We start from the raw sequence: 25,128 nt of genomic DNA, 5'->3' as shown, positions 1-25,128 counted from the left end.
TTCATTGTGTATAGATAACATGAGATAGTTAGTTGGTCATTCTCAATAAATGACCAAATAAAATAAAACATCTGAGTATATTTAATACACTGCAATTTTAAAAATATAGAATAGAAACTTCCATTAGAAAATGATAACTAAATTGGAATGAAAAATAGTGATTATAAACATATGAATAATTAAATACTCTTCATCAGAAACTATACATTTACAATAATTCTTTAAAAGCAACTACTGTTAAAAAAAACTTAAATATAGATAGACATTTTAAACGACAGTTTCAGTTATTTTTAATATTGAACATATGTTTCAAAATTCTAGAAACCGACTTATCTATGTAAAAACATGAGTTTCTATATTTTTGTAATAAAAACATTGATACAGTAAATTATTTGACAATTATAACAACAGGCTTTATAGTTTATAAAGTCATTCAAAATATTTTGCCTCTATCAATATGAATATTATTTAAACATTCTTGTAATTCAGTAAAGAGTTAAAATGTTAAATCTGAGGCACTGAAATACAGCATTTAAATCTTCCGGCATTCTGGTATAATATACTCTCCCTGATTTCTGATCGAAAATCTAATATTTAGTTCAAGTTTTCATTATTTTCTTATTGAAAAATGAAAACATTTGACTCAGATAATTTCTGTGATTTTAGCTTAACTATATATCATATGTTTTCATATGCTTGAATTTTAGTTTTTATGACTACTGGATTTAAATTATTTAGAGGACTGTTTTAAATGCCCAAGATAATACTGTGGCTTTTTTTCCATAGGTGTTTACTTATGCTTTTATTCCTTATTTCATGACTTGTTTCTAATTTGTAATTTTTAGAAGGTATTAGGGTCATTTATAATACAATATAAATCCTTGAAAAGAAAAGATATTATCTACTCTTTAGAGACTACAGTACTTATGTACTATATGTTGTTAATTATATAATTCTAATTTTGTTGTCACTTACTTGATCTGTGATGTGCAAAGACAGTTTAAATAGTCTGATGTGTAATTCTTATTGTGTTTCCTGAAGTTATTGTGTCTTGTTTTTTTATGCTGTTTTATTTGGAACTATGCTTTTTGAGAATTACATGACTTGGATTTCATTTAATGCTTTAGATTCTGAGATCAATTTTGTCTGCTGTCAATACTGATGACCCTAACTTTTTTATTGGTTATATTTGCCTCATGTATTTATGCTCATATTTTTACATTCAAAGTTCTTAGGCGTATGTCTTGTATTTTGTTTTATTATCCAAACTGAGTTTTTAATTAATTTAATACTTGATTTTATACCATTTTATGATCTTACCATACAAGCGTGACTATAAATGTCAGACTATTAGATATTATATTTTATGGTTGCTTGTTATTTGAAATGTTTTATATACAGACATTTGCTGATTTAAATTTCCTCCTAATTTTTTCATGCTTCCTCCCTCATTCTTTTATTTGAAATCGATTTTTAAATTAGTTGCTTACAGTTTATAGAATTTTATATTTATAGCATTTCTTTTATGAATTATATGTTACATGGCCTTTCATTTTATAATAAGAGTTACCAATCATCTTGATTCTATTGCCCATGTAATAATTTCAGTTCCCTCCGCTCCCTTCCAGTCTATGCCATGATAGAGTTTCATTTCAGAGTTCCTTATTGGGCACCAAATCTTGGTCAGATAGCGCACCTTATTGAGAAGGATTTTTCAAGGAGAACTCGTGGGTGCTTTATTATCTGAATTTTTTATATTTTTAGGTGTCTGTTCTTGTTATAGATGGATAAAATGTGGCTAAATATAAGATTCTTGGGTTATGTTTCAGAAAACTATAGATCAGCACCATCCAGTAAAACTTTCTGATCTACACATGCCATATCCAGTAGAGTAGCTACTAGTTTTGTGTTGTTTTGTTTGATTATTTGTTTGCTTAATGAATTTTGAAGTTCAATGATTGGGTATATATGTAATTATTAATAGTATTATGATAATTTTCTGATTTGGCCCTTTTATTATTATAACAATTTCTCCTTTTCACTTAGAACACTCTTGGTGTTGTCTACTTTTATTATGACATTGCCACACCAGATTTCTTGTGTTTACTCTTTGCATGCTACATATTTTTTTCCACATGTTTACTTTAAACCTATTCATATCTTTACATTTCAAGTATGTTTCTTGTAACTGGCACATAAGGGGCTATGGGGAGAAATAGAAAAATGGGATTACATGGGATTACAAGGGATAACAAGGAAATTTTGGGGGGATGATGGTGTGCTCACTAACTTGAAAGTGGTAGTGTTTCTGCAGATGACATTTATCAAATCTTACACTTTAAATGCACTTTGTTTATTGTATATCAATGAAGTCTCAATAAAGAGAATCCACCTCTTTTACTTACTTGCTTCAGTTTCTTCTCAATTTAAAACAGGCAAAATTATAGTTTCTCTGTAAGTCGGCAATTATGATCAAAAGAAGCAATGCATAGCGCTATTCACCATAGTCACAATATGGAAACAATCTTGACTCTTGATGAATGAATAGATAAAGAAGATGTGATATCTATACACAGTGGAATACTATTCAACCTTAAAAAGAAGATAATTATACCACTTATGCCAATATGGATGAAACTGGAAGACATAATGCTAAGTTTAATAAACCAGGCACAGAAAGTACTGAATGATCTCATTTATATGTGGATTCTAAAAAGGCCAGATTCAAAGAAACAGAGAGCAAAAGAGTAGTGACCAGGGGGGATGGGTTGAGCGAAATGGGAAGGTGTTGGTTAAAGGATATAGATGTTCAATTATAAGATGAATACATTCAGGAAAACTAATGTACAACATGGTGACTATACTTAATAATATTGTATTATATACTTGAAATTTGCTAAGAGAGTAGATTATAAGTATTCTCAGCACACACACAGGAAAACACACACACAGTTAACTATGTGAGGTAATGAATTAATTAGCTTGATTATGGTATTCATTTTACAAAGTCTACTTAACATTAAGACATCACATTTACACCTTAAATATATACAACTTTGATTTGTCAGTTATATCTCAATAAATTTGGAGAAAAATTGGACAATGCATGAGAAGCATCTATAACTTGGTGAGTGCTCACTGAATATTTGCTTTTATATTTTACATATTTTGGAGTTTCTATTACATTGATTTATCATGTATACACCATTATTCAAAATTTTACAAAGCGTATTACAGTTTCATAAGTTGCAAATACATCACTTAAACCTCCTTCTTTATTATTCTTGATTTCCAAATGTATTTTCTATTCTTCCTAGGGGTTTTGGTCTCTCCACCCACAGTCATTAACAGAATGCCTTTGCTATTTTCATTGAAATTACATCAAATTTCAAATTATTTCAAAGGAGAAATGTTATCATTATGAATTTATTTTGAGTAATTAACATTGTAATTTTATCAGAAAAAAACACTTTAATTATATTACCGAACTATTACTTCTGAATATGATGCCAAATGAGTGGTTTAACTTAATTTTTAAATTTAAATCTGTTACTTGAAATTACTATACTAGTTTGGATTTGATACACTAATTAAATATGTGTAATAGAATCACCTGTTTTGAATTGAAAATTGCTTCTGTAATTGTTCTCCATCTTATAGATCCTACCATTCTAGTCTGCTTTGGAAATATTCTGTCGGTAGATGACAAACCTCGCTGCATTTAGTTATTAGAAAATCATTTTTCCCAGATTCCCACTGAAGTGAAACAAAAGGCTAAGCATAAATTGTGAGATATCTCCCTTCAAAAACGTATATTCTGCTGTTCTTTATATCATAGTCCACAGCTAGGAGTTAACACATCAAAAAGTGTTCTTAATGAAGGCCAGCTATTATAATATCTCACTATAAAATTGCAATAAAATTGAGATTTTTAAATGTGCTCCTGGAACAAAATGATCAGTATATGTGGAACTCAGCTTATTACGGCACCTGCTGTGGCTCTGACTGAAGTCAAGAGGCTGATAGATGAGCTTTGTCTATTCAGGTCTTAGGGGCCTCGAAGTCACTTAGATGGATGACTGCTTATGGAGAACAACATAACATTTTTGTACAGGACGAGAAATCTAGCTTGGCGCCAATAGACTGCGATGCTTGCCTAAACTCAATATTCAGATCATGACTATTTAATTTATCTGTCAATGACTTGTTCCTGATTTGCATTACACCTATTTGGCATCTCTATGCAGATGGTATAGTCTAGCAGTTTTGTATTCAATGTAATGGAAGAGTGTTCTGAGCATTTATGAAACATTTTTTTTCTAATCCAATTTTTATTTCATTGAGACATTTATGTTTTAATTGATGCAGCTAGAATTCAGATATAGTGACATATGAACTAAAACCCATAAATATTCCCATAACTTGGCAGTCCGATGGTAGTTTAAATTAACCTATGGGATTCAAGTGTTAAACCAGTACATCAAACAAAACAGAGTAAAAAAGAAAGTACTTGTAAACAGGTCTAATACTAATACAGAATACATTCTTAAATTTTATGTAATAGATAGGCTCCCATTCATAACTAAACAGAATATAAGGCCATACTCTTAGAAGCTTTTTGAAATAATATGCTCCTTCTAAGTTATGATAGAACGATGCTAAATCATACATTTATTATATTAAATAATATTTGGCAAAGGCCCTCGATATGTTTTATTTTAATAATCTATGTTTAAGATAAAATACTATTAACTTGCTTCCTACTGATATTATACAGGCCTAAAGCTTTGGTGAAACAATCAACAGAGAAAATGATGTTTAGGATAATAAGTTGTGATAAATGTATTAGTCAGCTTAGGCCGCATAGCAAAATACAATAGACCAGGAGGATAAAACAAAAGAATTTATTTATCACATTTCTGGAAGCTAACAAGTCCAATATCAAGTTGGCCACTAAGTAAGTTTCATTCTGAAGTATCTCCTCTTGACTTGAAGAGAGCCACCATCCACTGTGAACCCACATGACCTCTTCTTTATGCAAATGCTCAGAGAGAAAGCAAGTTCTCTGGTGTCTTTTCTGAGAAGACACTAAGCCCATCAGACTGAGACCCCACCCTCATGGTGTCATCTAATATTGATTACCTCCCCGAAGTCCAATTTCACAATACCCACAATGCCTCTTAGAACTTCAACATGTTATTATTATTATGTATTATTATTATTATTATTTTGCGACAAAGTCTCAAAATACTGAGGCTGGAGTATAGTACTACAATCATAGTTCGCTGCAGCCTGGAACTCCTGGGCTCAAGCCATCCTCCCACTTCAGCATCCCTAGCAGCTGGGACTAAAGACAAAGTCCAATTGGGCAGATTGCTTGAGCCCAGGAGTTTGAGACCAGCTTGGGAGACATGGTGAGACCCTGTCTCCAAAAAACAATTAGAAAGATATTGTGGGACGAATAGTTAAGCCCATTTTAGAGACTTTACCATACTTAAAAATTGTCCGCCAAAAAGGTTGTATTAGAGTACATCGTCAACATGGCACATGAGTGTTTATGTCTGAACCTTCTCTAGGTTAGTGCACACTTGCAGGTAGTGTCGTTCTGTTGAAACAGCCGGAAGTCACATCTTAAAACAAATCTGATGAATCAAGAATTTGTTGAACCGAGTTAGATTTGGTTTCTTTCTGCAGAATCTGTCTGTAAACACCAAAACATTTAGTCAGCTTATAAAATTCAGTAAACAAATTAAATTTATTATAGATTTACTTTTTAGAAATAAATTCAGTTGACATGATAATACAGATATATTTAATAACAAAGGTAATAAATGTTAATAATAAATATTTGATAATAAAGAAATATTTGCAAAACTACAAGTTTAAAACTTTTATAAACTTATAAACCATGGCAAATAATTTGCCATTTTATTTAAAAATGTCACTCATTTTCTAATAAAGAAGTGCTACCCTTCTACTATAATCTTAATCCTGATAGGCAAATTGTCACCCTGGTTGAAAACTGTATAATAGCTTTGATTCACTGTCCATAGCCACCTGTTATCAAAAACAAAGCATTAGATGGTGTTAATAATCCCTACTTTGAATGTTGCTTGACTTCCATAGCATCAGTTGAAATAACTATGTCCACAGAAATTAACTTTAAAAATGATACAAGTTTATTGAAAAAATATCCATCTGCCTTCTATATGAGATCAGAGATTAACCACTTACTAATTTAATCAGCCTTTAATTTACTCTTTAAAAATATCTGGAAAAATATTTTAGTATCTCATATAGAAAGAACGACATTATCTGCAATATCTGAATCTGTGTGATGATTCTTTCAGGTTTGGTTTAATATGATTCAGGGTGGTCAATTAAATAAGCTCTTCTATTGTTCTGGCTGAATAGTGATTTGATTTTCCAAGCCTACTAATCCATTATTTTAATTAGCATTAAATTCATAAAAAAAAACTAAATAGGTTTTAAAGGATCTTAAAAACCCCGAAATAAATACCACAAATGCAATTATCAGAAGGAAAGACAATAATAACTCTCATTTGGGTAATAAAGTAGAACTGCTTTCACGGAAAATAATTAGAGCAATAAACACACACTTTAGACATATTTAGAAGTGTTTGAATGCCACATGGATTACTGCCACCTTTGGGAAGAAACTTGGAATGTAGTTGACAAGAAAGACTTGATTTTTTGATTTATTTATTCAGTCCATGCCACAGAGTTCATGCAGAAGCAGTAAGGTAGCATAATTTAGAAAATTCAAAAAGACTCTCAAAGCCACACACACACACACACACACACACACACACACACACACACATAACTAAATGCCCACCTATATTTTGGGAGATTGGGAGAGAGATTCAAGGGAAATTTTCAAAATCCAAAGAAGGTTATTAAATTATTCTAATGTTAGAGGAAAATAAGGCACCAGAGCAAGTGGTGGAAGTTTGTTTATATATTTAACTCTATGGTACTGCAGCTGTTGCTGTAGATATTTAAGTATGTGTTATCCAGGGATTTTCCTGGATAACATGGAAGAGTATTCTGTAGAATACTGTTAAATAGAAGAATGAATATGAATATGAATAATAAATTCATACAGAATATAGATAATTTGGGGAAGGAAGCAAATACAGCATTAGAACAATGATGCTTAAGTCAAAGCACTATTCATACTTTCTTAGGTGTTTTCCACATTTTTTGTTTCCACTTTCTCATCATCTGTTGACTTTTGGCACATATCTATCCCCTACTTTAATTTCTAAAAATTTTATCCTGACTTGTTTGCTATTATAAATAATGCTATAATAAACATTATTTTAGCTAAAACTGTATACACCCTTAACATTTTTATTTCATTTAAGGTAGATTCTCAGAATGAATGGGGTGACTTAAATGCATCAAAACAGGGATAGAATAAACAGGTAAGTTTATAGGAAGAACAAATCCATCTCACTTTGAACATCTCTGAGGGAATAAGGGAGACAGCACTGGGCAGTGGGAAAGGTGAACTACCATGCAGCTGTATGGGGGTTCACACCTGTAATCCCAGCACTTTAGGAGGCCGAGGCAGGTGGATCACCTGAGGTCGGGCGTTCCAGACCAGCCTGACCAACATGGAGAAACCCTGTCTCTACTAAAAATACAAAATTAGCCGGGCATGGTGGTGCATGCCTATAACCCCAGCTACTCGGGAGGCTGAGGTAGGAGAATCTCTTGAACCCGGGAGGCAGAGGTTGCGATGAACTGAGATCGCGCCATGCACTCCAGCCTGGGCAAGAAGAGCAAAACTCCGTCTCAAAAAAAAAAAAAAAAAGTAACATAAAACTCAGTAATGCTGCAAAAAGAAAACAAAAGAGTATCAAGGAGTAGCTAAAAGTAAACACTAACTCATATTAGTATTCTTACATTGAAATAATTATTTCACACACCTCTTCGAACATTTATTAAAAGGACTTCTAAAGTATGAGGTCATTAGTATATAATGCATTGTTTTAAATATCAGCACTCCTTCTAAAGTCATGTCATATTATGGAGCACTAATTTGTATAACAGGAGAAAAATATCATATTACATTCATGACTTTGAACTGTACATATAAATATTAATGAAGTCTCTGTTTTCTTCCATTCAGAGAAAACCAATACTTACTCAAAAACAGGACATCATCATGTCACCCTCATCATCCAAAACGTTTATTAAGCACACATATGTTGCTTTTCTTTGGGGATTGTCTAATTCAGGGCTCAAATTCTCTCATGGTGATAGCGTATGATGCCAGAAAAAAATAGTAAGAACACAGCCTACCTGCAGATATTGTGTTTAGGCATATGCATCTCTCATATATTTGTACTATCTACACTTCTGAGCCTGGACCAAGCCATTCATCATCATTATTACACACATAGCCGGTGATTATGATATTTACATACCTTAAATGATCCTTTGAAAAGCATCAGCTAAGGAAATGACTATTCGCTTGAACAAAATATCTAGAAGGTGAGTGGCTAGTAACTGATGAAGTCATCCTGACTTTGATGCAACCTTTGACTTTACAGAGATCTCTGATCCACTGACCACATTAATTTCTTATGATCTCTCAATTCCCTCCAGGTATCACTATCCTTCTTATCTAACACAGATTTCACAATTTATCATCATCTTCACTGTTTTTTTCAAATATTCTCAAATTCTTGCCTTTTACACTCATTATTTTCAAGGGAGAAAAGTCAAAACTGGGATAATTCTTACTAGCTGTCTTCTTTTTAATATCACTAGACTTGGTGAGAAATCACACAACCAGCTCACTAGGTGCTGCATTCTCATTTCAAGATCAAATACCACCAATCAGCATTCAATACAATTTGCCCTATTTCTTAATTTCCCCAAAGCCTAGCATTCCTAACCCTCTTCTTCTCTTTTTTTAAAACCACCTGCCCTTTCTCTACCCTCACTTTCAATTGATGATTAATTCTAATCTTACACTCCACTGAAAAAGCAACAGTCCTCAAATGTGAATTTCCTCATCTTTTCTCACCACCAAACATAGAAATCTACTTATATCACCAAGAACTTTTCCCCTTCTCTTTGCTACTAAAAGAGATGGCATCCATGTTTATTGCAGCAAACACCAGCCTCTTCTTTGCTCCAAGCCCTATCTCGCCACCTTCTTCTGGTTCATTTTCAGTGTTCTTATATGCACACAACCAAGTCATAATGAGCATAATGAGCCGCGTTCATGAGCAAAACAGCAAGGAAAGCTCCCTTTTATCCCTAATATCCTTTAAATTCCACTTTATTCTTCAGCCCTCTGTCTAAGCAAAATTTCTTAAACATGTTGTTTTGATTCACTGAATCAATTTCCTCATGTGATATTGACTTTGACATACTCCAATCTGGTTTCCACCCTTTGCATGTTATTACACTATTTTTCCAAAATATCAATCACCTCTGTCTTGCTAAATAGAAAAGGAAGTTTTTCTTTGTTGTTGTTGTTTTGTTTTGTTTGTTTGTTTTTGGAGACACAGTCTTGCTCTGTCACTTAGGCTGGAGTGCTGCTGTGGTGTGATCTCAGCTCACTACAATCTCCACTTCCTGAGTTCAAGCGATTCTCGTGCCTGAGTCTCCCAAGTAACTGGGATTACAGGCACCCGCCACCACTCCCAGCTAATTTTTGTATTTTTAGTAGAGATAGGGTTTCACTATGTTGGCCAGGTTGGTCTTGAACTCCTTACCTCAGGTGATACCCCTGCCTCAGCCTCTCAAAGTGCTATGATTACAGGCATGAGCCACGCCCAGCTGGAAGTGTCTTAACTTCAATGTACTAAATCTTTTGTTTAAAGTGACCTGTCAGCTATTCCCTTTTTCTTTAGAGTCTCTACTCTCTGTTTCTGTGATACCACATTTTCCTGTCTTTTTCTCTGTTATTCCTGTGCGTCTTCCCCTGGTCTCTATTTCTCTATCTGCCTGTAAATAATTATATTCCTATGAATATGGACCTGGTTCCTCTTCTTTTTTACTCCTGTACTCTCTTCCTGATTAGCTCATCTAATTTCATATTTTTCAATGCTATTTCCTGGTAACAGTTCATATCTTTGTATTTCTACCCAGGATCTTTCTTATGAGCTCCAGGTTAACATATTAATATATTCAACTTGTCTAACATTTCTAATGAGATATTTCACAGATATCTCAAACCTAGCTTGTTCAGACGGAAACACTTGATTCAGATCATGGTGCTTCAGTCAACCCACAGAGACTTCTTTTTCCATGCTAGCAAATGATGAACACGATCATCTGTCCAGTGATTAAAGTCAGGAACCCAGCCATCACGCTTTTCTATATCATCAATTTTATCTTCTAAATGTCTCTGAAATCTGTTCACTTCGTGTCATATAAGTCAGCTTCCATCCTAGTCCAATCAACATCATAACTTACTCCTCCTCTCAAGAGTCATCTTTTGACATAAAAATTGGATTATAATACTCCCCAGCATAATAATTTACCATTGTATTTATAATAAAATATGGAATTTTCCCTGGTTTTACATAAAAATACATGCCACTTTGAGGGAATTTCAGTCTCACCACATTCCATCGTCTTCACGCTCCAACTCCATCTTTGTTTTCACCATCTCCCTAGGCTCACTCTGCTCCAGCCACACTGGCTTTCATTCATTTCCTCAGTCCTGTTTCCCAGTTGTGGTATTTTCAAGCTGCACTAAGGACATTTCCACTCCCCTGAGCCCAGTCTCTGCGGAGTTTGTTTCATCTTATATATCACATCTCACTATACATATCCCTACATACCCTTTCTCCTACACATACTTTCTAAAATATATTTTCTTCATTTTTTATCTATCTGAAAAACTTGTTTCCTTCAAAAGCTTATCAAATCTATTATTTATTTAATATTTACTTGCTTTGTTTTATCATTATTTATCATTTCAGTAGCCTATTAAAACTTAGTGCCACTAGTATACCATTTTTTTCAACACAGTAATCCAGCCCACTAATTTCACATCTTATATATGGTGGACACTTAATATTCATTAAATAAATGGCTATTATCTTTATGTGTGTGTGTATATATACACACGCACACATACATATGTATACAATTAGTGTGTCTCATAGGGTGGAATGTTTTCACTGTTGGTATACAATATGATCTTAGATGGCATACGAAAAACCATTAATTTTTTTTATTTTAAAAACATAAATAGGCCAGGCATGCTGGCTTACACCTGTAACCCAACACTTTGGGAGGCCAAAGATGGAGAGCTGCTTGAGCCCATGAGGTTGAGACCATCCTGGGCAACATAGTAAGATTTCATTTCTAAAATTTAAAAGAATAAAAAAGATAACTGTGGCCTGTAGTCCCAGCCACCATTTTAGGTGGCTGAGGTGGATCGCTTGAGTCTGTGAGGTTGAGGCTGAAGTGAGCCATGGTCATACCATTACATTGCAGTCTGGGTGACAGAGCAAGACTACATTACAAAAATAAATAAATAAATATACAACTTTATTATATTATAAATTATATTTTCTATAAATATTTGTATTACATAATAAATTATAAATTACATAGGTAAATTATAATATGCATTTATTTTCATATGCTTAGAAAATATAGACCAGCTCTGAAACCTACAACTTTTCAGATAATATGCATGGGACATCACTAAATATTATCACTGAATTTGAGAGAAAATATTGGATATGTTATAATATAGGTGAGAATTAGCTATGTGCAAGCTTTGAGAGTAGCTTATACATTTTTGAAATATGAGAACACTGGTCTAAGATAAGCTGAAAACTTGATGTTGTAGTAAATCCACTTACCAGAGGAAAAAGTGGAAAATTTAAAGGCTAGTGCACAGTTATTAACCTACTCTGGCAGATTGTATTATTATGCCCAAGTCCTCACTGCCCATCCCAGGAGGAGAAATACATTTCCCATGCCATATCTGTCAGGCTCTGCCATTTGACTTACTTTGAAAAATGAATGTGAGCATAGGTTATGGGTTTAGAAGAAGCTGTCAAGGCCAGAACATGGCTAGCAGGCTCCCTTTTTACCCTTTGTCACAAGAGCCAGCAATGTTCCCGATGGAGGTTGATCTGTGAGTTTAAGTTCCAAAATGAAGTTAAACGGGAAGAATGCTATAACTTGTGAAGGGTCTAAAATTTTGTTCTACTTACAAGCTAACACAGAAGCCTGTCACAGTTTTATGGATGTTGGCCCAAAAAAAAAAAAATATATATATAGTAAATAAAGCAAAGATGTTGTATTACAGACAAAGGAATGTATTGCTCTGCAGAAATAGACAATCTTTTAAAGATAGACCTCTTCTGAACTTAATGCTTCATGGAATAAGTACTGTTGTTCACATATGTCAAACAGACATTTCCTAGAGTTGCAAAATCAATATGACATTCTAATTAAATAATGCCTAAAAAAACCTAAGCTCTGTGGACTTAATTTATTACAGTAATAACAATAGCTAGAGTATCATTATTTGCCCATGTTCCCCGAGCTTTGGTTCTTACAGGGCAGCCCAAAGAAGACCAGGATACCTGCATATGGAGTGGGATGCTTTACAGGGAAGGATCCAACTAGCTTAGGGAACCCAAAACTTTTTAATGGGCAGCAAGGCTGCCCAACATTTGCCCTGGAGAAAAGCAGTGTCCTTATACTGTTCTTTCCTTGAAAAGACACAATTAATGCCTGTTGCAAGACATGGAGAAATGCAAAAGACCCTTTAACAATAGTCACCTAACACAGTCAAACAACAATAGATATCTAGCATGAGTAAGAATTAAATTCTCGTTATTGTGTGCCTCTGAGATTTGGGGCTTATTACCCCGTAGTCTAGCATAATCTAGACTTTTCTGAATAGTGTATCTATATCTGTTGATTTTATAGGAATATAGACATGAAATTTAGAAATTCCTTAAACTTCCAGAACTATAGGGAAAAATTGCACATATATAAAAAGTATATACAAACACATTTTTCTTTTTTTTATTATTATTATACTTTAAGTTCTAGGGTACATGTGCATAACATGCAGGTTTGTTACATATGTATACTTGTGCCATGTTGCTGTGCTGCACCCATCAACTCATCAGCACCCATCAACTCGTCATTTACATCAGGTATAACTCCCAATGCAATCCCTCCCCCCTCCCCCCTCCCCATGATAGACCCCGGTGTGTGATGTCCCCCTTCCCGAGTCCAAGTGATATCATTGTACAGTTCCCACCTATGAGTGAGAACATGCGGTGACAAACACATTTTTCTTTAGCTAGAAAGCTTGTGACACATTATGAGATTTTAAAGAGTCTATAACCCGAACAATTCTAAAATAAGCCAACAGTGTTTTTATAGCTCCCATGTATAGATATTTTGAATTTCCATTAATGTCTAAGCAGAAAGAGAGTATTTTTTTAAAAACACAAAAGGAAATATACATATATGTGCCAGGAAGATGGAAAGTCCAGAAAGAAAATTGGTACTTTTCCTATTAATAAAAACATTATTTTCTGAGTATAATACTTGATATGATATAAGAATATTCTCTTTTAGCCGAGAAACCCCCTAAAAGTTTAGGTGTTATGTTTGGAATATGAATGTTTCTTCAACCTCTTACATAATATTTGCTTGGACTATATTTTTCTCTATCTAAAATGTTTGAGATCACACACACTGCTTATAAAATAAAATGATTGAAACAGAGAAATATAAGCCAGTTATTCTTTATATTCATACAAGACAACCAAATTTATCTTAAATTTTCTTGAATTACAGTCAAATTTCTCACTGAAATGGCACTGAGTAGAAGGATTTCTCTTTAAATCTGGAAGTATTTCAATCAAATTAAAAAGTCAAATAATAGCATAAGGTAAATATATGTGGTTAATAAATGCTTTTACTTACTGACCTTCAATTTAGAATTGAGATGTGCGTGTGTGTGTGTGTGTGTGTGTGTGTGTGTGTGTGTGAGAAAGAGAGAGAAGGAGAGAGAGATTAAAAGCATACATTTTAAACTCTTAAGTCAAAAAGAGAAAATTTACTTATTAGTGTGTTAGTGCTCCAGGCTCCAGTGGTAGTCAAGCCATCTAAATCAGGGATTGAGTTAAGAAGGCCCACAGTTAGGAGAGGGGCAGACAACACAGTGAATCTCAGAGTTAAAGGGACAAGTCGAGTCAAAGTTTATTAGAAAATGTGGAGACTGAAAATCCGTACAGACATGCATTAAATGAAGACGAAGGGCCAGAGGGAAGACTGACATTAGGGTAACCAGGCAAGCTTCAGCTACCACTGTCTTCAGGTAGACGATTTGGAGCTAGGGCAGTGACTGCCTCTGGGAAGAGAGACCAGAGTTGTTTTCTAAAACAGGCCTTGACTCTAGTTCTTAACCCTCCTGCTGAGTGGGTTTAGCCCTCATTTTGAAGCACCAAAACCATGGAAATTGGGGTAGATCAGGAGTCCTTAATATGGAGTCTTAGAATTTGGAAAAGTATTTACTTTTATAAATTTCTAACTGAAATTGAGCATTGTATTCGATATAAATGTAGGCAAAAACCACAAAAGCATTAGTATTAACTGTAATGGTGTCTTTATTAGCAGGAGAAATCAGATATTTTTGTATCACATTGTAGTTGTTGCATCTATTTTGAAATATCTTTTATATTCATGACTACATCATAATACCTTTTATGATGGATCTTCTTTGTAACTTTGCAATATTTCATTTTACTAATTTAACACATTCTAAGAAGAGGCTTATGGCTTCACTAGACTATCAACGGGATGGGAGATACAAAAAAAATACGGTTAAGAATCTTTTATACAGATGTGCGAAGTTTCAGACTGTTCAAAAGTGTCGATAGTTTTAGAAATGGGATTGTTTTACCTTCTTAATGCATAAGAAAAAGCATCTAAATAGTCATTAATAGTTTAAAATTAACTGCATTCTGGTAAATGTTGAAAATTCTGAATTTATTTTTTGTCAAAGGAACATGTTATTTTTGTGTATGCACAAATATATCAGTAATGACAATTTCAAAATCGAAGACAATGTGCACAGTGCTCATAATTATATCAGTATCAGGGATGGGAAGAACTTTGGATCAGGAATTCAGTCTTCAGCAGGCCTCACACTACCTATGACAAACTCATTCTGTAAGCCTCAGATTCTTCACCTGAGTCAACTGGGCTGCATCATCTCCAAGAAGTCTTTCAGTTCTGTTGTTTAGTGATTTTAATATACACTAAATAAGTCATTTGTGATTTAATTAATAACACAATGCATTTAAAAATAATTAAAAAGCTTTCAACTTGATGTAAAATAGTTTGATTCAAAGAGGAAAAATATATATACACATACATTGTTTGACTAGTATCGATGTATAGCTGCAAAGACTGACATGTTTTTAACTATATATTCAACTTATAGGTTGCTTTAAGTGCTATATTGTGTCATTTCATAAAGACCAGCAGCTTTACCAAGACTACCTTTCCTTTGTAAAGATAGACAATCTCTTTAAGACAGACCTCTTCAAAACTTAGTGCTTCACCGAATAAGTACTGTTGTTCACATATGTCAAATAGACATTTCCTGGAGTCACAAGATTAATATGGCATTCTAATTATATAATGCCTAAAAAATAATGCCCATAATGTCTCCATGGGAAAAACCTGATTGAAGACTCTGCTAAACATTATCTATTACCTGAAATTTAAGAATTCCATGACAATGAAAAACTGCATCTCAGATCAGTAAGTCAGGTCTCTCTCACACCAGATTCTCCGTGTTGTTAAATTAAAAATTGCTTCTCAGAAATGCCATGATACAGAATATTTGTAGATTGACCTAGATGAGCAATCAAAATCATCAAAGAAAGGATGAAAAAAGAATTTTAAGAAAACATTTGAAACATTTTCTTTCTAAAATTGACAAAAATCCATTTCATCCAAATGAAAGGCCTCAAAATCTGTTAGCAAAGAAGAGTGGAGTGAAATGCAGTAAATGTATCTAAAATTATAAAATTGTTTTTAAAAGTACCTTTCTCATTACATCAAAATGCAATTTTTAGACAGAGACATTGTAACATGACTCTGTGTGCTGTGCTGTGTGTACAATAAAGAAAGCAAAATTAATCCCTTCCCCTGACAACCTCTAGAAATGAAAACCCATTACAGTAATAATATTTGTACTTAGGACTTGATGTTTTTGTGCTGAATTTGAATGCCATGAAATGATTATATATAGTGGTTGATGGGGATATATGTGCAGATAATTACATAAATAATCTTCTTTACTTAGGGGCAAGGTAACTTTTTAGATTGGGTAAAACTAGTTGTAACCTAATAAAACTCTTTAATACTTTTCTGTACTGCTGAAGCTTGAATTTTAGTATCCCAAAGATTAATTAGGGATATTTCACTTTTCACTGGGATCCAAGGACAGAATAAGCCCTACAACTTCATGACCATTGGCCAGATGCCTATCCTCGAGATACAAGCATCTACTTGACTCATTAGCATCCTTAAAAATGTCAAGGATCTTATAGTGTTGCTCTGCTCTGAAAAGGAATGTAACCTACAAAATTAAGAAGACAGCCTTCACAAAAATAATGTTTAAAAACCAGGGTACGTGTCTCACATACAAGAAAGAATTCTCCCTGGAACTGAAATACTAAACTATCCTTGTTGACCCACCTAAGTTATCCTTCCATTTTTCTTTAGCCATGATGACTTTGATTTTGATCTGTGAAATGAAAGTTTCTTAAGATTTTTCACACAATATGTAGAAAAAACTACTACCTTGTTGCCTTCACTTTCTTCATTGTTCCTTCTTTTTATCTCACTGCAAATTAGCTTGTATGCCTTCATTTGCCAGGAATGCTTACTTTAAAAGTCACCAATTATTTCTTAGCAGGATACACTGTCTTAGTATGATTCATTAGTAGGATACATTAGTCTACTTGGCAGCTACTTGCATGTCAATCTCTCGCTTTCTTAAAATTAAATAGTTATTTGTTGAATGAATAAACGAATGAATGCTTATACTCTCGTCGTTTACCTTTTCTGTTTTTAAGTCCTTCTTCTCTGCCATCTGATGCATACACATAGTTTTATTTTCTGCCTTTCTAGATGATGCTTAGTTATCTTACTGTTTTCTCTACAGTATTCTTTACCAAATTCTAGATCTTGATGTTCAAATGCCTGTTAAAAATTCCCTAAACAATTTCATCACCAATAGATTAAATTCAATATGTCTCCTGATCATCACATTTTCTATTTTTGTTTATATCACTTATATCTCAGTTATTCAAGCTCAACATCTCAGTTTTTGTCAAAACTTCTCACTTTCCAATTAGACGTGGAATCTTGAAGTTTCTGCCTCTGTATTTTGTTTTGTGTTTTTTTCACTGATAACACTATGGTTCACATCAACAGTGCATTTTCTCAGCCTTTTAAGCATGAAATTACAGGCTTAGTTTTCCCCTGAAACCCTGATGCAAAACACGATGTATAGCATACTGTAATTGTTCCATAGACATTGTATAAAACTAGTGAATTTTCCTACATAATCCCACCCCTTTCCAAACCACCTCTAATGAATTTTTCTTACTGAAAAGAAGTTTTGAAAAAAACCTACTCCAGCTAAAATGAAAACAGAACATTGCAATAATTCTGCATTACTTAATGAACAAAATCCCAAGCTCTTTTGTCTAATACACCACAATTTTTTCCAACACTAACGTTCTTTTCTGAACCCTAATCCCATTTGTTTTGCTCCTCATTCTGGAATTCTGCTATTAGCTTATTTAATGTTTCAGTCCTTACGAAGACTAGAACTCTTACCTAAGTCTTGCCAATCTCCTTTCCAGAGATTAGAACTTTGATTCTGTCTCTAAGGCAGTGAGTTAGAGTTGTACAATTCCTAAGAAAAAAATGCACTGCTAGAATGAACTCCCTCAAAAACAATGGGCATTCCTGTTATCTCCCTTTGCACATTTCTTTCTTTTCATATGCATCATGACAAGAAGTTACCATGAATTTTGAACATCAAAGTGTATTTGTTCACAAACGGAAATTTGTTTTCAATAAGAGGAATGGGTTTCCCCCAAGAAGGTGAATCTAATACCAGATCTAACCTCTACTCTGCTTACTGTTATTGATTCTGTCTGCAGATATATTTTCTGTTAAAATATTCTAGAATATGTTTCATTTTATTCTTATAACAAATATGGCAAGCTTCCATGTGTTAATTGTTATCTATTTCTTATAAACCCATGGGACTATGACCTTATTAAGGAAAAGGAGTATGTTTTATATTTTATTGAATAATTCACTCTAATTTGTACATTAGTTCATATAAAGAGGGTACTCAAATATTTATCAAATGAGTTTTATACTCCATTCATTATCCCTTTTTACCTCATGACACCACAATAGGGTTGCTACTGTCTTTTTGGCTCTTGACTTAAAGAGAAATTAGGGACAGCTATTCTGGTCATGATTGGTTCATAACTGAAAATATGTCCTAAAATAACCTGATATTAAAAAATGAAGATTCAGAGTTCTTGAAGGTCACAGAGAAGATTGAGAATTATTGATAAACTTTAACATTTTGGTCAATTTTAAGAATAAATTTGTCTTTTATTGGACATTGCTCAATAATGTATTTTAAATTGGGGAGATTTTTATGCATCTGCAAACACAATGAACAAATTGTCCATTTATCTTGAAAAACAAGAATCATGAAATTTTAGAAGCAGAATAATATTTTGCAATAAAAGCTCACACTTTTCATTTTGCCAAAAAGAAAACTAACACAGAGAAATTTGCACTCCCAAGACCAAAAAGAGCCAGAATTTCAATAGCTGTAAGGGGAACTGAGTGGGATTCCTAGTCAGAAGGGAAAGCACTTTGAGAGAAGTCCTTGAAATACATATTGCTAATTTCTCCCTGATTGCCATTCTTCTGTTTTTCCTACTAGCTGCACATGATCACTCATCTAAAGACTACGTTTGAAGCATCCTTTAAAATAGGTATGGCAATGAGATTAAATTGCTTGGACTTCTTCTCTTCCTGTTTTCATACCTTCCCACCAGTTGGGATCCAGATCTAGTTTAATCTGAAAAGGTTAAGCAGAGTTTCCCAATCCCTGGGCTGTGAATCGGTGCCTGTCTGTGGCCTGTTAAGAACTAGACTATACAGCAGGAGGGGAGCAGACGGCAAGGCAGCATCACCTCATGTCACTAGATTCTCAGAGGAGCACCAACCCTACTGTGAATTGCACATGTGAGGGATCTAGGCTGCACACACCTTATGAGAATCTAACTAATACCTGATGATACAGGGTGGAACAGTTTCATCCTCAAACCATGCCCATCCCACCTCCACCACCCTGTCCATGGAAAAATTGTCTTCCATGAAACCAGTCCCTGGTGCCAAGAGGGTTGGGCACAAATGGGTTAAAACAACAATAGAGAAGGAAACAGGGAGCCTCTATGAGCTTATGGAGGATAGCTACCTACTTGCCTGAATTGCTTTCTTATACCTGGATTATTGCATGAGGAATAATATTCTGAATGTTTGAAACATTGTATTTTTGGATGTCTTTTGATTGCAGTGTAGTCTGTGCCCTAATATGCCCTCAGGCCAGCTATCCGGATACATAGAACACAGAATTTTAGTGGTAAATGAGTCCTTAAAGAATTCCTGATCCAATCACTTATCTGCTTGCTGACAGATATACAATTAGGCAATTTCATTGAGTACTTGCAACTTTATTGAGTACTTCCAAGAGAAATATCTTGCAGACTATTTATCTTGTCATTAACTTACCAAGCTTTCCCCCACTAAAGCATCATGTTAAAAATATATGACTGTGAGAGCAGCAAATGAAAGTGTACATCACTTAGAGAGAAAGTCATGCTGTAGCACAATGTACTGTTCCTCTGAAGCATATATAACTTTGTTCTCCAAAGTTAACTTATTCCTTATGTTCTTATAACTGTTTATTCAAACATGGGATCACAAATAGTTAATGAGTAACTAATTGCTACCTAACAGGAACCATGCTTGGACAATATTCTTGTCCTCATGTTTGATTTAAAAAAACAAAAGTTATTAAAATAATTAAATTAGCAAGTCTAGTCAACATTACTAAGGCAAAGCACATACTTGTGTTGGGGTGTTAAACAGGAGGACCTAACATAATTTGGTGTTAAGAATTCTGAACTTTTTGTTTAAACTTATTTTTATATGTAATCTGTTATAGTGGCAAAATACTATTAATTTTGGCTGATCAATAAAATTTTGAGGGCATGAGGAGGAGTGTAAAGCAAGACATTTTTCATGGTGCGGTGAAAATAATCCTAGTGATAGAGAAAAATAACAGAAGAATTTCATGCACCCTCTTTATGTGTAAGACAGAATGGGGAAGAATCATCGAACCACAACCAGAAGTGAAAGAGAAGAACATACAAAAGAAGTTTTTGGCTGTCTATCCAGAGAATAATGCCTCTTTCCAACTGGCCCTATCTAAGTTAAGTAAGCAGAACTATATAACTATGTAATGCTTTGAGTGTGTGATTGTCATAACTTTGAGTTTTAGGGTTATTGAAACAATAAAATATTGCTTGTATGTGTGCGTGTGAATGAATCTTATATAGAATGTATCCATTATGATATAGAAAACTCATTTTATAGATTAAAAATTGATTTCAATAATTTGAAATAACTTATAATAATGAGTTTCATATTACTAGATGTGAGAATTCGGTGAAGGCACTGAATGAGAATGTGACTAAAGGCATATATTGCCTACATGTTGGTTTGAACATTGCAACTCTACCTATTGCTAAGGCAATAGCAATAATAATAATAATAAAGCAGAGAGGAAGAAACAAGTCATTAGTCCTTCATGGTTATCCCTTTAAAGTCATGATATCTGTACTGTAGGATGGTCTGTAAAAATGAAAGAGAAGACAGATGGCAAGGCAGAACCCAGCATAAGTTTGAATGGTATCCACCAGGAGGAAAATGCTTTATAATTGGTAAATACTATAATGAAATATGTTAATGCACATTACAAGGATTTAGAAGTCAAGGCCCATCTGTGTGAAACAAATATCGCCAATAAAGATGTTTTCCCACTTGTATTATCAAAGGATCAAATAGTAATTTCAATCACAGTTCAGAGACAAGCCATATGTTAAAAGGTCTCTCACATCTCAAAGGCAGTAGTGTGTTATGTAGTCATATTTTCAGAAATAATAGGGAAGTTGCTTCATTATTTCCTATTTTCTTTTTCACAGTCTTTTAATTGATCTTATGTGTGTGGTTCTATCTGTTAGTTCACCACAGATTCAGAGGTACCGTTGAATCTTTCCAGAATGCCATTGTTAGTTCATAGTTTCTGATTTATAAAGAGTGCAAATGGGATTGATATATTCTGCCCCCGCATCAGCCTCTGCCCTTCTTCATTTCCCTTTAAAACATTTCTGGAAGCCTAAGAAATCTACAATTATTTCTCTTTGGGCACTTTGCAATACAACTGAAAGTATATTTTGAAATACAGTATTGCTCATGCAAGCATTGCTATTGATTATGCAAAACAAATCTGCCTGTTATGGTGCACGTATTGCAAAAAAAAAAAAAAATGCTATATTATGTGGACTGTGTTCTCTGTTGATGAAAAACATGTACCTGCTCACAGCTCTGTTTCCAAAGGCCCAATTTACTAAAAATTAGTGATCCGTCAGATTAATGGGCATAAAGCAATCTGCACTGTTGGCGCCTTGAAATTTCTTGCATCAGTCACCAGATCATGATTTACTAATAGGATTTCAGATCTTGCAAAATAGCACAATTCTAACCACATATTAATATTTAATCTGGCATTTTAAGTGCACTTAACAAAAGACCCTAGAGCTGCTGACAGGACCCTAAATTGTGAATTTCTTAAAAGGGAATTGAGCAGGTCCATAGTGATTTCATCAAAAATAAAAATAAAAAGGAAAAGGAAAATAAATGTGTTTCTACATTTCTTATGTAGACCTCACAAGCCTGGGCTCTCATTTTTCTTAAAACTATTTATCATGCATTTTTAGTTGCTTTATTAGAGAATCGCAAGACTGGATCTAGCGGCTGGCTGCAAAATGTACAATTTGATGACAGCCGATGCATTTTGGTTAATAAATTTTATATTAGACAATTTGTTCCTAAAATAATTCATTGGCACTTCCAAAATGTTGCTAAATGAGAGATGATACAGCCTATAAATCACTTGAATCACCTTATTTCTTGCTTCTAAGTAACTAAATCTGTTCTGTAGTAGTGAGTTGAAGCTTCTCAGTAGGCAAGTGTGTTTGCTTTATAATCTCAGGTTTACAGCTCTAGATTACCATCAATGCCAAATTCCAGAGATATCCAGATCCATTTCAAATCAGAAAGTGCAAAAGAAGGGAGAATGACCTTACCTGCTGATGTTATCAATTATATGTCATTGTTAGATTTAACGTATATGATGAGTATACCAAATAGGTGTTGCATTACTTCCATTTGTTGAAAAAAAAATCATAATTTATGAAAGATATTTCTGTAATAACAGGATGCCACCTGTAATAAGAGAATGTTTATTAGTGCACAAATGAGGGTTATAAATGATGTTGCTTATCTGTGAAAAAAAACACAAAAGACAACTTATTAGCCAAAGATAAATTGCTCAGCACAATCTCAATGAGATGCTAGGTTTGTCAAGAAAAAAAAAAAAAAGCTTTTTATTTGCACAGACCAATGCCTTTATAATCCATTTAAAATAATATACTTGCCACTAGGTGGCTATTTCTGATCAGATCATTTTACCATTTTAATTACATTTTTAATATCCTGGCTGCATAAACAAAGATAAATTACAAACCCTGCACAATCTGGCTGCTAGCTCAGGCATAGTCAGTAATAATATCAGCTTTTGTTTGTGTGTCCTCTAATTAGATTCTGAAATCTAGGCTTTGTCAATCAATAATTTTAATTTTAGAATCGCTTTTTGATCTTGCATTTCATGTTTGTTTGGGAAAATGATCAGTAGGACAAAGCTGATAATGTATGCAGAAACAATCTCTCAGCAGAGCTACATGCACATTCCTCCCCATCAACAGAAGCCTGCAGACTAAGCTTGACACAGGTCTAATTAGCATGCAGATATGTCGCCTCATTGGCAATTCAAATTGCTTTTTTATAATGTACCTCAAATTGTGCTACTCAAACATTGTATTTGATTTCCAAAGCCCCCTGGGCATCCCATAATGTCTCCCTTCATCCTGGGTATGAAGCATTTATTGAACAGTCTGCTGAGACTGGCTGTCTTTTCCAAAACACCCAAACATCGTATTCCTGGGACCAGCTTTTCTTCTTGTCAGAGAGCAACTTGTTCTTCTGCGGAATTCCTTGTGCCACATTTGTAGGTTTAGAGATGACATGCTACCTCATGAGTTGCTTCTCCCACGTGGTTGATCTATAGAGGGCTTCACTCCTGTGCCTCTCATTTTTAAAGTGGGGGAGAATGTCTGGTAAGCACACATTAATATGCAGCACATAACCACATCTCTGAATGCCAGTCCTCCATTCTTCATTAAACAAAAATGGCTGGATTGCAGGGATTGTTTTTCCTTTCTTCCACATACTTATGCACACATGCTCACATTTGCTTTCTTGGGCACACCTACATGCACACAACTACATTACGCGCATCTACACACCTATGCAAGACACCCACAGCACATCATTGTCAGGATGGAGTTATGTGTGAAAGTTGTCTGCTGCACACATGACAAATAAGGGGATTCCAGCATACACTGGGGCTTTTTAAAAATTCCTTTTTTTTTAACCATGCAGCAACAAGTGGCAGAATCAATGGTGTACAGTTATTCAGCAATGTAATTCATTTCACTGGCTTTGGCTCCTAGCCAGATCCGCCATCTGTCTCTAGCTCTCTCTCTCCCCCTCTCTCTCCCTCTCCCTCTCTTTCGCTTGAATTTGTCCTACATTTCGTAATGTTACGTGCCTGCCATCCTTATCCTATGCCAGAGATACAACACCAGTCTCACCCCCATTCCGGCGTGGAATTCTCTGAGTTCGGTGGCACTTGGGATATTCCACTTCAGTGCCATGGGAAGAAAATGGTAAGCAAAAAGCAAAAGGAATAATGTAAAAAAAAAAAAAAAATTATAATGTTCTGGTATCCAATTGCTCCTGCTTCAGCCTTTTATCCAAAGCCTTGAGATGGATCTGCCTCATCCAGGAAGTTTTCCTGCTTCGTTAGAGTATCTTCGTTTTCTTTATCAGACGCTGGCTGGCACTCCACGCCAGTGCACGGCTCCATGGAATGCCTGCTGTTGGACACTTGCAGAGCTCTGCCACCAAGCAACCTCCTGCATTGGAAATCGGGGGACTACTCCAGGATCTTATGCGTGCTTGCTGTTTGAAGCTGCAGAAAAGTGAATAATCAATTAAGTATTGATTTCTTGTAAGATTTGGTAAATTTCAAAGGCAAGACAAAGAGGATGGCTTAAGGAAACACTGCAGGGACTTGGCGTAAATTAGACAACTAACGGAAGTGCAGAATAAAATAACACCTCAACTGAAGATTTCCTTGGAAGAATTAGCACTAGCTATTGGAAGACAATGGTGGATTTAATCAAAACAGCAGGCATGCAAGAATTTTACCCGTGAACCAGAAAAAGGAGCTAATTATAACCACCTTTTTAATGGAGCTAATTTGACTGAATGGATGCAAATGTGCTTTATTTATGGATGAAGAAGCAAGCCTTACTGCATGATCTTGGGATCATCGGATCTGCTAAGCTTTGCAGCTCCTGTTACCTTCAGTACATTTTTTATTTCCGGAGAAGGTATTTATATGTAAACAACAGCTAACCATGCAAAAGATTCATCGGAACAATATACTGTGGTATATGAGATATAATCATAATTTTGCAGCCTCTCAGGATTTCCTCTAACTTGGAGATTTTGCAACCTTTGTGTGCAATGGGTTATGGTAAACAATAAATGAATGATGCT

The 25,128-nt window shown here is 34.4% G+C and overlaps 1 long non-coding RNA gene across 2 annotated transcripts; it reads right to left on the bottom strand.

The window, feature by feature from the left end:
• Positions 1-3,554: 3,554 nt before the first annotated feature.
• LOC139355823 (uncharacterized) lies at positions 3,555-24,389 on the bottom strand. Of its 2 annotated transcripts, none has more exons than XR_011606945.1 (4): positions 24,156-24,389; positions 22,530-22,668; positions 15,764-15,904; positions 3,555-5,701 (listed from the first exon to the last, which is right to left on the bottom strand). It is a non-coding gene; the product is annotated as an uncharacterized lncRNA (long non-coding RNA). The 2 variants fall into 2 exon arrangements; XR_011606946.1 differs by lacking the exon at positions 24,156-24,389 and adding an exon at positions 23,296-24,053.
• Positions 24,390-25,128: the final 739 nt, after the last annotated feature.

Source organism: Macaca nemestrina, chromosome 8 (genome assembly GCF_043159975.1).
Source record: "Macaca nemestrina isolate mMacNem1 chromosome 8, mMacNem.hap1, whole genome shotgun sequence".
NCBI lineage: Eukaryota > Metazoa > Chordata > Mammalia > Primates > Cercopithecidae > Macaca > Macaca nemestrina.
Note: the sequence above shows the minus strand (reverse complement) of the source record. Positions and strands in the feature narration are given on the sequence as shown.